Source organism: Piliocolobus tephrosceles, chromosome 7 (assembly GCF_002776525.5).
Source record: "Piliocolobus tephrosceles isolate RC106 chromosome 7, ASM277652v3, whole genome shotgun sequence".
NCBI lineage: Eukaryota > Metazoa > Chordata > Mammalia > Primates > Cercopithecidae > Piliocolobus > Piliocolobus tephrosceles.
This window is the reverse complement of record NC_045440.1, coordinates 146,357,400-146,371,242: the sequence shown is the minus strand read 5'-3', so window position 1 is coordinate 146,371,242 and position 13,843 is coordinate 146,357,400. Positions and strand designations below refer to the sequence as shown.

At 45.9% G+C, this 13,843-nt stretch overlaps 1 protein-coding gene and 1 pseudogene across 3 annotated transcripts in view; one reads left to right on the top strand and one right to left on the bottom strand.

The window, feature by feature from the left end:
* The window catches only part of LOC113220506 (translation initiation factor IF-2-like), a 14,709-nt gene extending 3,742 nt beyond the window's left edge, over nt 1–10,967 (top strand). For 2 of the 3 annotated variants that reach the window (XR_003307379.2, XR_004229063.1), the window contains exon 3: nt 10,439–10,967. The gene's annotated coding sequence lies outside the window, so the exon portion shown is untranslated. Of the gene's footprint in view, nt 1–1,032; nt 1,090–10,438 lie in introns of those variants that run through there. The other variant, XR_003307380.2, reaches the window with a different exon arrangement.
* LOC111553383 lies at nt 9,616–10,238 on the bottom strand (annotated as a pseudogene).
* Nucleotides 10,968–13,843: the final 2,876 nt, after the last annotated feature.

Below are 13,843 nucleotides of genomic sequence, written 5' to 3'. Positions count from 1 at the left end.
TCACAGGCCACTCCCTCCTCCTCACAGGCCACTCCCTCCTCCTCACACGCCACTCCCTCCTCCTCACACAGGACTCCCTCCTCCTCACACCTGAGATCTGCCCGTGGCCATGGGCCTCATCCTGCCCTGACCTTTCTCTGGTCACTATTCAGGGGTCCTGTGGGGGAGCGCCCCTGATTCTTGGCCTCCAGCATCCAGCCCCTGCCGCCACTGCCTGTGTCTCTTGGAAGACAGGGACTGTCGAGCTGACGGGGAGGCCTGACGGGGAGTGCAGATGGCAGGACAGGGCAGGCTGGGGCAGGACGGGGCAGGCTGGGCTGGGACCTGCCTGCTGGCTCTGGCGGGAGGTAGGCTGTCTCCCAGCCTTGGCTCAGTGCGGGGAGAGCAGGCTGACTCTCTGGCTGGGCTGCCATGAGCTTGCTGCCTGACCTCCCGGAGTCCAGGCTTCCCGTTCCAACGTGCAGCTGCCAGTACTCTCAGGCCTGGTTCCTGCCTCTCCAGGGCACAGTCCAAAGCGCTCCCGGGGGTGTCAGCATCTGCTCCCACCCCTGGGGCCTCAGGCTCTTCCTCTAACTTGCACTGCCACCTTGACCCTGGCTCAACCCTGAAACCGAAGTTGCTCCAGGCCTCCCTGAGTCGCTGCTTGGCCTCTCCTCTTGGGAAATCTTCCCTGACCCCAGGGGAGGCCCCTCCCACAGAGTGACTGAGACAGGTCTCAACCAGTTCAGAGGTTTACTTTGCCAAGGTTGAAGCCATGCCTGGGAAAAAGAGACAGAAGCCACAGTAGGGTGTGCAGCCCACTCCTTTTCCAAAGAGGGTTTTGGGGCTTCAATATTTAAAGAAAGGAGTGGCTGGAGGGGATGGAGGAAAGGAGAAAAGGGAGGGTCGTATTCCTGTGAGGCTGTGATCTGTATCCACTGCTCTCCAGGTTGCAGGTAAAAGGAGGGGGGGGGTCAGAGGAATGGTTGATTCGTGTTTGTTTTTTGGTTTTTGGTTTTGTTTTTTGAGATAGAGTCTCACTCTGTTGCCCAGGCAGGAGTGCAGTGGCACGATCTCAACTCACCGCAACCTCCGCCTCCCAGGTTCAAGCGATTCTCCTGCCTCAGCCTCCTGAGTAGCTGGGAATATAGGCGTGTGCCACCACGCCTGGCTAATTTCTGTATTTTTGTAGAGATGGGGTTTCGCCATGTTGACCGGGCTGGTCTTGATGTCTTGACCTTGTGATCCGCACTGTTCTTCACTGTGGTTGTACCAATTTACATTCCTTCCAACAGTGTACGAGGGATCCCTTTTCTCCACATCCTTACCAGCATTTGTTATTGTCTGTCTTTTGAATAAAAGCCATTTTAACTAGAGTGAGATGAGATCTCATTGTAATTTTGATTTGCGTTTCTCTGATCATCAGTGGTGTTGAGCAGCTTTTCATATACCTGTTTGCCATTTATATCCCCCCTTCCCCTCCCGCTTTTCCTCCCCCTCCTCCTCCTTCTTCTTCCTCTCCTTCTCCTTCTTCTTCTTCTGACAGGGTCTTGCTCTGTTGCCCAGGCTGACATGATCACATCACATCTCGCTGTAGCCTTGACCTCCTGGGCTCAAGTGATCCTCCTACCTCAGCCTCCCAAGTAGCCAGATTGCGGGCACACTATGCCCAGCTAAGTTTTGTATTTTTTGTAGTGACAGGATTTTGCCATGTTTCCCAGGCTGGTCTTGAACTCCTGAGCTCAAGCAATCTCTCTGCCTCAGCCTCGAAAAGTGCTGGGATTACAGGTGTGAGCCCTGTGCCCAGCCATGCCATTTGCATGTCTTCTTATGAGAAATTTCTATTCAAATCTTTCGCTCACTTTTAAATTGGATTATTAGATTTTTTCCTGTAGAGATGTTTGAGCTCCTTACATATTTTGGCTATTAATCCTTTGTCAGATGGACAGTTTGTAAATAGTTTTCTCCCTTTCTGTGGGTTATTTCTTCACAGTGCTGATTGTTTCCTTTGCTGTGCAGAAAGTTTAAAACTTGGTGTAATTCCATTTGTCCATTTTTGCTTTAATTTCCTGTTCTTATGGGGGTATTTGTCATGTTGGCCAGGCTGGTCTCGAATTCCTGACCTCAGGTGATCCACCCGCCTCAACCTCCCAAAGTGCTAGGATTACAGGTGTGAGCCACCTCGCCTGGCTGATTTGTTGTTCGTTTATATTTTCAGGTGAGGGAGGCCGCCTGGGGAGACTCGTGGCCTTCTCTCTTGTAGCTGTCTGTTTAAGAACAAAAGGCAAGGCAGGTTCTTTTCTTGCTTTTGTTTTTGTGTGACTCAGTTTCCAAGCTTCGCTTTTTCCTTCGGCATAGTGAGTTTGGGGACCCAGATCTTATTTTACTTGCTGTCACCCCCACTTGGTTTTGGGCTCCATGGCAGCTGGACCCGGCTTCTGCATGGCACGTGCCTCCGAATGGAAATGTTTGTGGGTGGTGCTGTGTGTGTTTGAACACGTGGAGGGGGATCTCTGAGGCAGTCGCTGACGGAAGTCCAGCAAGCCTCACTCAGAGAAGCCTCCTTATTTGTGTGGTCACATTGGTGAGCCCTGAAGGAATTGTTAGTGGAAACTCAACAGGCCTGATTGGGGATGACCGTCTGCTCGTCCATCTGGCCCGAAGACCACCCATTGAATTCCTGGTCAGAGGTCATTCCTCCCCACCTTGAGTGCATCAAACAAAGACACCAGGGACCAAAGGGGGCAAGTCTGAGCCTTGTGAGGTCGATGTTGACTGCTGCGCGAGGTGACCTGTGTCTGTTTCATTGTGTGTATTTTGTGACAGCTGGGATGGAAAATGTTAATTTTACCGGTTCCGCGTGCAGCTCACTGGGCAGCATCTTGCAAAATTGAGAGTTTTTTTTTCCCCCCTGTGATTCCATGAAGTGGAAAAAGGTGATTTTCCTTTGTGATGCAGCTTTGCCCCCATAGCTGTGGTTGGTGCTGTGAGCAAGGTCACCAGGGCTTGGTGCTGTAATTAAATTGGCTTTGCCCCCATAGCTGTGGTTGGTGCTGTGAGCAAGGTCACCAGGGCAGCCCAGGGAAAGGGAACCCAAAAACCTGGCATACCAGCAGCAGGGCAACATTCCATGCTCATGGATAGGAGGAATCAATATTGTTAAAACGGCCATATCACCCAAAGCAATTTGTAGCTTCAATGCTATTCCTATTAAACTACCGATAACATTTTTCACAGAACTAGAAAAAACTATTTTAAAATTCATATGGAACCGAAAATGAGCCCGAATAGCCAGGGCAATCCTTAGAAAAGAACAAAGCTGGAGGAATTTGTTTGAAGCTACCCAGCTTCAAACTATGCTACAGGACTACAGTAACCAAAACAGCATGGTATTGGTACAAAAACAGACATATAGACCAAAGGAACAGAATAGAGAGCCCAGAAATAAGGCCACACACATACAACCATCTGATCTTCAACAAAGTCAATAATAACAAGCAATGGGGAAGAACTACCTATTCAATCAGTGGCGTTGGGATAACTTGCTAGCCATATATGCAGAAGGATGAAATTGGCCTCCTATCTTTTACCACATACAAAAATTAACTCAAGATGGATTGAAGACTTAAATGTAAAACCCCAAACTATAAAAACCCTGGAAGACAACCTAGGCAATACCATCCTGGACATAGAAAATGACAAAGATTTCATGATGAAGACACCAAAAGCAATAGCAACAAAAGCAAAAATTAACAAATGGGACCTAATTAAACTAAACAGCTTCTGCATAACAAAAGAAACTATCAGCAGAGTAAACAGACAACTTACAGAATGGGAGAAAGCTTTTGCAAACTATGCATTTGACAAAGGTCTAATATCCAGCAGCCATAAGGAACTTAAACAACTTTACAAAAGAAAACCAACCCCATGAAAAAGTGGGCAAAGGACATGAACAGACACTTTTCAAAATAAGGCATACTTGCGGCCAACAAGCATATTTAAATAAGCTCAACATCACTGATCATTACAGCAATGCAAATCAAAACCACGATGAAATGCCATCTCACACTACCCAGAATGACCATTATTAAAAAGTCAAAAAACGGCCAGGCGTGGTGGCTCATGCCTGTAATCCTAGCACTTTGGGGGGCCAAGGTGGGCGGATCATGAGGTCAGGAGTTCAAGACCAGCCTGGCCAGCATGGAGAAACCCTGTCTCTACTAAAAATACAAAAATTAGTCAGGCATGGTGGTGTACACCTGTAGTCCCAGCTACTCGGGAGGCTGAGGCAAGAGAATTGCTTTAACCCGGGAGGCGGAGGTTGCAGTGAGCCGAGATCATGCCACTGCACTCCAGCCTGGGCCACAAGAGCGAAACTCTGTCTCAAAAAAAAAAAAAAAAAAAAAAGAGGTCAAAAAATATCAGATGCTGACAAGACAAGGTAGGAGAGAAAAAGGAATGTTTATACATTGTTGGTGGGAATGTAAATTAGTTCAACCACTGTAGAAAACAGTTTGGCAATTCCTGAAAGACTTAAAAACAGAAATAGTATTTGACTCAGCAATCCCATACCAAGTATATACCTAAAGGAATGTAAATTATTCTGTCATAAAGATACATAAATGTGTATGTTCACTGCAGCACTATTTACAATAGCAAGGACATGGAATCAACCCTCATGCCCATTAATGGTAGACTGGATAAAGAAAATATGGTACATATACACCATGGAATATTATGCAGCCATAAAAAGGAATGAGATAATATCCTTTGCAGGAACATGGATGGAGCTAGAGGCCATCATCCTTAGCAAACTTAGGCAGGAACAGACAACCAAATATTGCATGTTCTCACTTATAAGTGGGAACTAAATGATGAGAACACATGGACACATGGAGGGGAATAACACACGCTGGGGCCTATCAGAGGTTGGAGGGTAGGAGGAGGGAGAGGATCAGGAAAAATAAGTAATGGGTAGTGGGGCTTAGTACCTGGGTGATGAGATGATCTGTACAACGAACCCCCATGACACAAGTTTACCTAGATAATAAACCTCCACATGTACCCCTGAACTTAAAATAAAAGGTAAATGATAAAAGCAAGTGCTTAAATCGAACACTGTCAGAAAAATAGAAACTTTAATGCCTTTTAGGTCATGTGACTCTGATAATCTTTGAAAAATAAAGACAATGAAAAGATTATTGCCAAGAAGTTTACACATTTGGTCTAAATTAGGAATGCTTAGTACTGTTTGCTAGATGTTTTAAGGCCTTAAACTGCTTCTATGACTTTTAATAAGTGGTCTGTTTTGTAGCCATTAGATTCTAGGGAAGGCCTGGGGGCACATGGAGTTAGCTAGGTCCCCTGGTGAGGCTGGGAAGAGTCATGCATTATCTGCAGCAGTCTCCTTGCCTGAGCTCTCCAATCTTATACATGGTGAAAACTGCTTGCTTACCAGGTTTTTCACCAAAAATAAAAGTTGCTAAGAGTTAACAGTGTAACACGTACTTGAGACTACTGGAGAAACAGATTTACACGGAAGGTGTAGAAGGAGAGTAGAATGTGTTCTTTGTAAAAGGTTATAAGGGCCAGGCGCGGTGGCTCAAGCCTGTAATCCCAGCACTTTGGGAGGCCGAGGCGGGCGGATCACGAGGTCAGGAGATCGAGACCATCCTGGCTAACATGGTGAAACCCCGTCTCTACTAAAAAAAATACAAAAAACTAGCCAGGCGAGGTGGCGGGAGAATGGTGTAAAACCCGGGAGGCGGAGCTTGCAGTGAGCTGAGATCCGGCCACTGCACTCCAGCCTGGGGGACAGAGCCAGACTCCCTCTCAAAAAAAAAAAAAAAAAAAAAAAAAAAGGTTATAAGAAGGTTTGGAAATATATATATATATATTTTTTGTAAAACAGAATGTAGTTTTGTCTAGTGCACAGATTTTCAAGGGTTGCCCTAACCTAACAGAGTAATAGGATGAAACTGAAGGTTTAAGCAAGTCGTGAAGGGTTTGTGAAGGGTTGATCTTGTTCAGGATGTTCTGTGGATATGAGCAAGTTGGCTAGGATTTAAAGGGGGTGATTTAGTTTTCCATAGGTTGAACATGGAAATAAAAGCAACACTGATGCAGGGCCAGAATCTGGGCCCATGTGTTTGAATAACAGGCTTTCTTAGAGAGTTGATCTGCTGTTTAACAGAAAATTATAAAACATTTATGGAAATTTTGTCTTATGTACAAAGCAAGATTGGATAGACCTGTTTGTAAGGTTTTATTAAGAATCAGATTTGGCCAGGCGTAGTGGCTCACGCCTGTAATCCTAGCACTTTGGGAGGCCGAGGCGGGTGGATCACCTGAGGTCCGGAGTTCTAGACCAGCCTGGCCAACATGGTGAAACCCTGTCTCTACTAAAAATACAAAAATTAGCTGGGTGTGGTGGTGGGTGCCTGTAACCCCAGCTACTTGGGGGACCGAGGCAGGAGAATCGCTTGAACCCAGGAGGCAAGAGTCTGCAGTGACCCAAGATCATGCCATTGCATTCCAGCCTGGGGGACAAGAGTGAGACTTCATCTCAAAAAAAAAAAAAAAAAAAAGGAGTCGGATTTAACATTAATAGTACATTAATGGAAAAGTGAAATTTGGGTTTCTTTTTTGAACAAGATTTTCATGTAATATTAAAAGAGAATGAAAGAGTTTTGTTTGCCTTTTGAGTAACAGCAGGAAAAAAAGGAGGGAAAGAGGGGACATTCAGTTGGCCTCATGCCATCTTTTCTGGGTCCTGTTTGGAAAGTGGAGTCTCCCCTCTGTCAATGAGTAAAGATGTTCCCCTTTACTTATAGTGATCTGGACTTTCATGTTGTAATATCAAAAATTTAGTTAAACCTTTGATATCTGATAAACTTTCCAAAGTCAAATTCTAAAGTTAGTCTTTTTAAAAATCTGATAAAAAGTCCAAAAGAGGCATATTTGGTATATTAAAACCATACAGGAAGAATTATCAAGTATGAAATAGTATTTGGCTTTATTTGGGCTGTATTTGTATGAATATGGTATGAGTATGTGTTCCAAAATTGTATAAGATTCCTATCATTCTGATATGTCTCAGTATATATTATCCGTAATAATTAGGATTGTTATGTGAAATTATTGTGTACCACAGAGATGACCAGACTTTAACTGTGGCTTTTCTGAGATTTCCTCATCCACAGTTGTTTTACTTTATTTTCAAGGTGGTTTTATAATCAGCTATAGGACTCTGACTGGTGCTCTTGTGGGCAAGTTTCTGAGAACTTTGGCCATTGTGACATTAGAAAAGAGGAAGAACTTCCAAGACTCCTACACAGAGCTAATGTGTTCATGAATATTGAGTGGAGCAGAAGTGAATTACATAGACTGAACTAATGGAAGACTGGAGTAATCTTTTTGTTGCTTTTTTGTTTGAAGTGTTGCTAATTCTTTTGTTTTTCAGAGTCTAGAAGAATTTTTTTTTCTTTTGAGCTGTGTACAGCTTTTATTTTGGCTTGTGAAGGGTTTTTGTTGAATACATCTGAAAAGAACGCATATACAAAGAATTGAGACATGAGAAGGCATTGGCTCAACACTAATGAATCTACAAGAATTAGGATTGGGAAGGGGGAAAAGAATACCTCAACATTTAAAAAAATTGGAAACTGCAACCAAAGTAAGCTGATAAAATCCCTATTAACACTTATGAAGAGTCTTCATAAGATTCTTTCCGGTCAGGCGCAGTGGCTCATGCCTGTAATCCCAGCACTCTGGGAGGCTGAGGCGGGTGGATCACAAGGTCAGGAGATCGAGACCATCCTAGCTGACACAGTGAAACCCCGTCTCTACTAAAAATCCAAAAAAATTAGCTGGGCGTGGTGGCGGGTGCCTGTAGTCTCAGCTACTCAGGAGGCTGAGGCAGGAGAATGACATGAACCCAGGAGGTGGAGGTTGCAATGAGCTGAGATCACACCACTGCACTCCAGCCTGGGTGACAGAGCAAGACTCCATCTCAAAAAAAAAAGACTCTTTCCATGATTTTTATTAAACTAGAGAGCCTCACCTGGCTGTTCAAGGGTTCCTCATATGCAAAACAGAAATAAGGGGATTCCCCTGGCTGGTCCCCATGTTGTTAAGTGTTCTCCCCACCCCCACAAGAGCCCCAGCTTCTTTTTTTTTTTTTTTTTTTGAGACGGGGTCTTGCTCTGTCGCCCAGGCTGGAGTGTGGTGGCCAGATCTCAGCTCACTGCAAGCTCCGCCTCCCGGGTTCCGGGTTCCCGCCATTCTCCTGCCTCAGCCTCCGGAGTAGCTGGGACTACAGGTGCCGCCACCTCGCCCGGCTAGTTTTTTGTGTTTTTAGTAGAGACGGGGTTTCACCGTGTTAGCCAGGATGGTCTCGATCTCCTGATCTCGTGATCCGCCCATCTCGGCCTCCCAAAGTGCTGGGATTACAGGCTTGGGCCACCGCGCCCAGCCTAGAGCCTCAGCTTCTTAATGAAGCAGGCCTCCATCCCCCTAATGAGAGGATGTGAATCAATCATTCCATAGATGTCTATCTTCTAGTGCCACCCCTGGTATTACCTCTACATACCAGGTCTTCAGCTGCATTCTAGGAACACCATATACTACTGAATTGCAAGTCTATGCTAAGCATATAAGACAATGGCTGACGGGGAAAAAATATTTTAATTACAAACTCAATTCATTTGGTGTACTTCAAAGGTGCAATACTTTTCTTCATTTATTGGTGAAAGAAGTTAGAAATTAACTCCCCCCCAAAATCAGCAAATGGCAAACAAATGTCCTTGAAAGTCACAGTCACATATGGTGTGTCCTAGAAAAGAGGAGGGGCAAGACAGGCTCCACCCACTTTCATGAGTTTCATCAAATACTGGATCTACTCAAAGGTGGAGAGAAAAGGCAACTTTCAAAAAGGAGTCTGTTGTTAAATGAGTCATTTACTATACTTCCGCCTGAGAACCCCAGGTGGGGAACATGTTTTCTCAACTAGATCTAGGAAGTGGAATGTGGAATCAATCCATCCTCCTCCCCTTAAGGGCTCTCCACTGGTTAATGAATTAAAAAAAAAAGACTAAAAAACAAACCCCATACACACTCCTCCCAAAAAAAGAGGAAAGAAAAAAACAAACCACACTAAGATGTCCCAGATTACTCTCCAGAGTGGAACCAGGGAGCAGCTTCAACAATTCCAATTAGTTTGTTCCAGCGGCATCCACAAGCATGCCTTGCTTTTAAACAAAAAAATTTTTTTGAAACAACAAAACAAAAGCTAGTACTAATCACTTTTCTGACAATACACAATTACTCAAAATTACCTAGGCCTGGGAGGGGGAAGGGGGGCCATACCTATGGTTCTTGTCCCACACAAATGCATAGTCTTGGGAGGAGGAAGGGGGCCATACCTATGGGCCTTGTCTCACATGAGTGCATAGTCCTGGGAGGGGAAGGGGGGGCCCTACCTAGGGGCCTTGTCGCACACGCGCACATGTGGGCAGGTGCAGGGCATTTGTCATTATTGCAAAAACAAATTTTAATTTCTAATCTTTAGTTTGATTTAAACAGTGCTTTTAGTATGATGCTGACACCGGCTGTGCAGAAAGAGCTCTGGAGAGGTGTTCACAGCAGCACACACCTGTGGCTCTTCTTCGGTTCTGGAGGCTCCAGGGCAGCCAATATTGCTTTGTCTAATATATTCTTCAGGCCTTTCTGTGTGAGTGCAGAACACTCCACATACCTGACAGCCTTCAGGTCACAGGCCAGCTTTTCAGCAGTCTCTGGAGTGATGGGCTTCTGTTTGTTCTTGGCAAATTTCTCAGTAGTGGAGGAGTCATCTCTGAGATCAGTTTGGGTCCCAACAAGCAAGAAAGGAGTCTTTGGACAGTGGTGAGTTATCTCAGGCACCCACTTTCCTTTCACATTTTCAAGTGAAGATGGAGAGACCGCTGAAAAACAGACTAGAAATACATCTGTTTGTGGATAACTCAGTGATCATAATCTGTCATAATCCTCTGGCCCGGCAGTATCAAAAAGTCCAAGAGTATATGGTTCTCCACCAATCATAACTGTGGCTGCATAGTTGTCAAAAACAGTTGGTACATATTCTGATGGAAATTTGTTGTGTAGGATATCAGGAGACATGTTTTACCGACAGCACCATTGCCCACAACAACACACTTAATTGTCTGCATTGGTGAAATAATTTTGTATCCACTTTAAATATTTCAAATCTGACGTTGACCTCAGCTTCTTCGCTGGGGCATTGGCAGCACTCTACAGCTTTTCACAGTTGGGTAAAGTACACTCCTGTGTGTAAACTCTGAAGTACATTTCTGTCTGCCTGATTTCTCTAGAATTTGAAAACTATTTGCAAGTATACTTAATTTATGGCAGTATAGTTATTTGCATAAGTTCAATAAGAATGTATTTTCTTTTTTAACAGGACATAATCGGAGACATTGGTTATTTTACCAAGGCTTTGACTGGAATGACATACTTTCAGATACAAGCAGACTGCTTTAAGGAGTCAAACTGACTTACAAAGTTGGCCTCATCCCTTGTCTACACAGTCACTGCACAGAGTTCCTTGCCTGCAGTATGTAAAGAATATCACTTTCTGACAGGCTCAGGAGCCCAAAATTATCTTGGGACCTTGAGGAGAGGACGTTGACCAATTTATATAGGAATTTTCAGGCACCAATAAATCATGGCTGGGCTCAAGGCTTTAAAAAAAAAGTCAAATCTGGGATTCCTTATGGAATAAAGTTCCAGCAAAGCCAATTTTAAGAAGGGCCTATATGGCAAATAATTATTCTTGCTGACGTTATGCAAACAGGCCAAGTATAAGACTAACAATTATTTTAAATAAATTTGTCCTACTATGATTTGTCTTTAGTAAAAACAGGTACTGGGCTGGGCGTGGTGGCTCACAGCTGTAATTCCAGCATGCTGGGAGGCCAAGGCAGGCAGATTGCTTGAGATTAGGAGTTCGAGACCAGCCTGGCCAACATGATGAAACACCATCTCTACCAAAAAATACAAAAATTAGCCAGGTGTGGTGGCATGTGTCTGTAATCCCAGCTACCTAGGAGGCTGAGGCATGAGAATTGCTTGAACCCAGGAGGTGGAGATTGCCTGAGTCCTAGTAAGGCACAGACAGAAAGGGTTGTCAGCCATTTTTTCTGAGGTTATAAGATCTGCAACTTCCCCAATTATTCCTGCAGATAACACCACTATTGTAGACTGGATTTTTGAGAAATCTTTTCTAGCGTTTGTGCATGTCTGACCATGGCTCCACCTGGACTCACCTGGACCTGCCAATCCCGCTGCTGTGACCCCACCCAGAAGTGACTCAGTCCTCAGTCCTCTGCATTGCCCCCTGTGATTTCATCTTTGCTCTAAGCAATCAGCAGCAAGCACCCATTACCTGGCCTCCCCCACTCCTTCCCCTAAAACTGCCTTTGAACAACCCCTAACCTGTGAGTTTTGCATGAGGTTGTTTGAGTGCTAACTCCATCTCTGTAGCGTGGCTGGCCTTGTGTCTATTAAACTCTTTCCTTACCACAATGCCATGGTCTTTCTTTATGCGGCAGGCAGGAAGAGCCCCTTCGGTGGTTACAAAGTCTTACCTGCACAGAGAGGTCCCAGAGAGGCTGGCTGGGCACTGGGGATCTGGGGCAACCTTTGTTGATGGTCAATGAGACATGGAGTGGGAGCCTCCCACCCCAACATACCTGAAGAAGACACCACCTCCCACTTGGCAAAAGGTCCTTTCTTCCCAGCAGCCTCACACACCTGGTCCTGATGGCCACCTCCTACCCTGCTGGGGTCCCACATCCTGGGCTTCCTCCACACCAGTCAGTGGTTGGTGTTGGTGGGGAATCTTAGAGCCACCCTCTCAGACTCCTACTGAGTGGGGCTGGTCTCCCTGTCCCTGGGGCTACCCTGGGTCACCTGTGGTCACCTGTCTGAGTATGGGTTAGGAGGCTGGGAGGGCTGCCCACCACTCCAGGGCCTGCCTCCAGCTGCCTCCACTCTCAGGCACTACTGGCCATGGTGCTCACACAGGGCAGGGTAAGCTGGCTGGCTGAGGGCAGGGGGTCCCACGTCAGCATTCTGAGGACTACACTCAGGCCCTTTTTTCTTCTTTTGCCCAAATTCCTCCCTAAGAGGCCTGGGGAGTGTGCCCTGCAAACCGCAGAGTCTCTCAGATGGGTTTTATTTAACCCCGTGTAACACGGCTCCCTTTCCAGCCTGACTGTGGTGTACCATCGCACGATAGACGAGGAAGGAAATGAGACATTTTAACTTCATATACGTTTATTTGCCATATCTTGATGTAGCCCTGCAAAGTTGTCTCTTGTGGATAAACGTCTACATTCTGCAGAGAATCCCCTTCCTCTTCTGAGGCATTTTTCCTGATCCAGGAGAGAATCAGCTAAGAGACTGACACCCTTTTAGGACTGATAAGAAAAAGTTACATTCCATTCTTCCTGAAACCTGCTATCTGGAGGCTTTACCTGGATAAGAACCTTGATGTTGCAATCCCTTATCTTAACCCAGACATTCCTTTCTATGGATTCCAAGTCTTTTTTTTTAGACGAAGTCTTGCTCTGTTGCCCAGGCTGTAGGGCAGTGGCGTGATCTTGGCTCACTGCAACCTCCGCCTCCTTGGTTCAAGCGATTCTCCCATCTCAGCATCCTGAGTAGCTGGGATTACAGGCGTGTGCCACCACATCCAGCTAATTTTTGTATTTTTGTAGAGATTTCTACAAAAACTTCAACATAGGGTTTCACCATGTTAGCCAGGCTGGTCTTGAACTCCTGACCTCAGGTGATCTGCCTGCCTCGGCCTCCCAAAGTGCTAGGATCACAGGTGAGCCACTGAACCCAGCTACAAATGAATTTTTTTTTTTTTTTTTTTTTTTTTTTTTTTTGAGACAGAGTCTTGCTCAGTCACCCAGGTTGGAGTGCAATGGTATGATCTTGGCTCACTGCAACCTCCACCTCCTGGGTTCAAGCGATTCTCCTACCTCAGCCTCCCGAGTTACTGGGATTACAGCCACCCATCACCACGCCTGGCTGATTTTTGTACTTTTAGTAGTGATAGGGTTTCACCATGTTGGCCAGGTTGGTTTCCATCTCCTGACCTCAGGTGATCTGCACACCTCGGCCTCTCAAAGTGCTGGGATTACAGGCATGAGCCACGGCACCCGGCCATACATGTGAATTTTTAAAGGCAAAAGGGGGGCAGGGTGTGGCTGATATAAAGTTGTTTGTCAGGAATTCTGATTGGTTCACAGAAGTGACATTGCTGGGTGATTGGCTGGACATGGTTAAGCTCCAGGGTGTGGGTTTTCGTGTCCAGTGCGGCATTATCAGGTGAATTCATAGCTGCTGGCAATGGCAGCCACTGGAGATGAGTCCATAGCTCAAGGTAGTAGAAGGATGCACCTGCTGTCTCATGTCAGTATCTCTCTGGGTCTCATAATAGGAAAGGACTCACATTTCTCAGCTAAGAGTTCTTTTCTTTTCTCCCTCTTAGCAGGGTGAGTGCCAGTCTGCTTCCCGGACACCACTGGGCACACAGCCAATTGGAGGGGGAGAGGACCCTGCGTTTGGGGCAGGAGCTGGCCTCTGCTGATGCAAGTTCAGCACTGCCCCAGCCCCTTCCTTCCTGCTGGCAGGGACACAGAATCCCTGCAATTCCCTTTTCCCTGCCCCCAGCCACGCCAGCTGGGCTCTGCTATGGCTCAGGGTGGCTCCTCCGGGTCCACTCTGTGGCCTTGGGAAGACCCTGCATGCTTCCTGTGGCTGCCTCTCCCCACAGTACTGACGCCAGCACCTG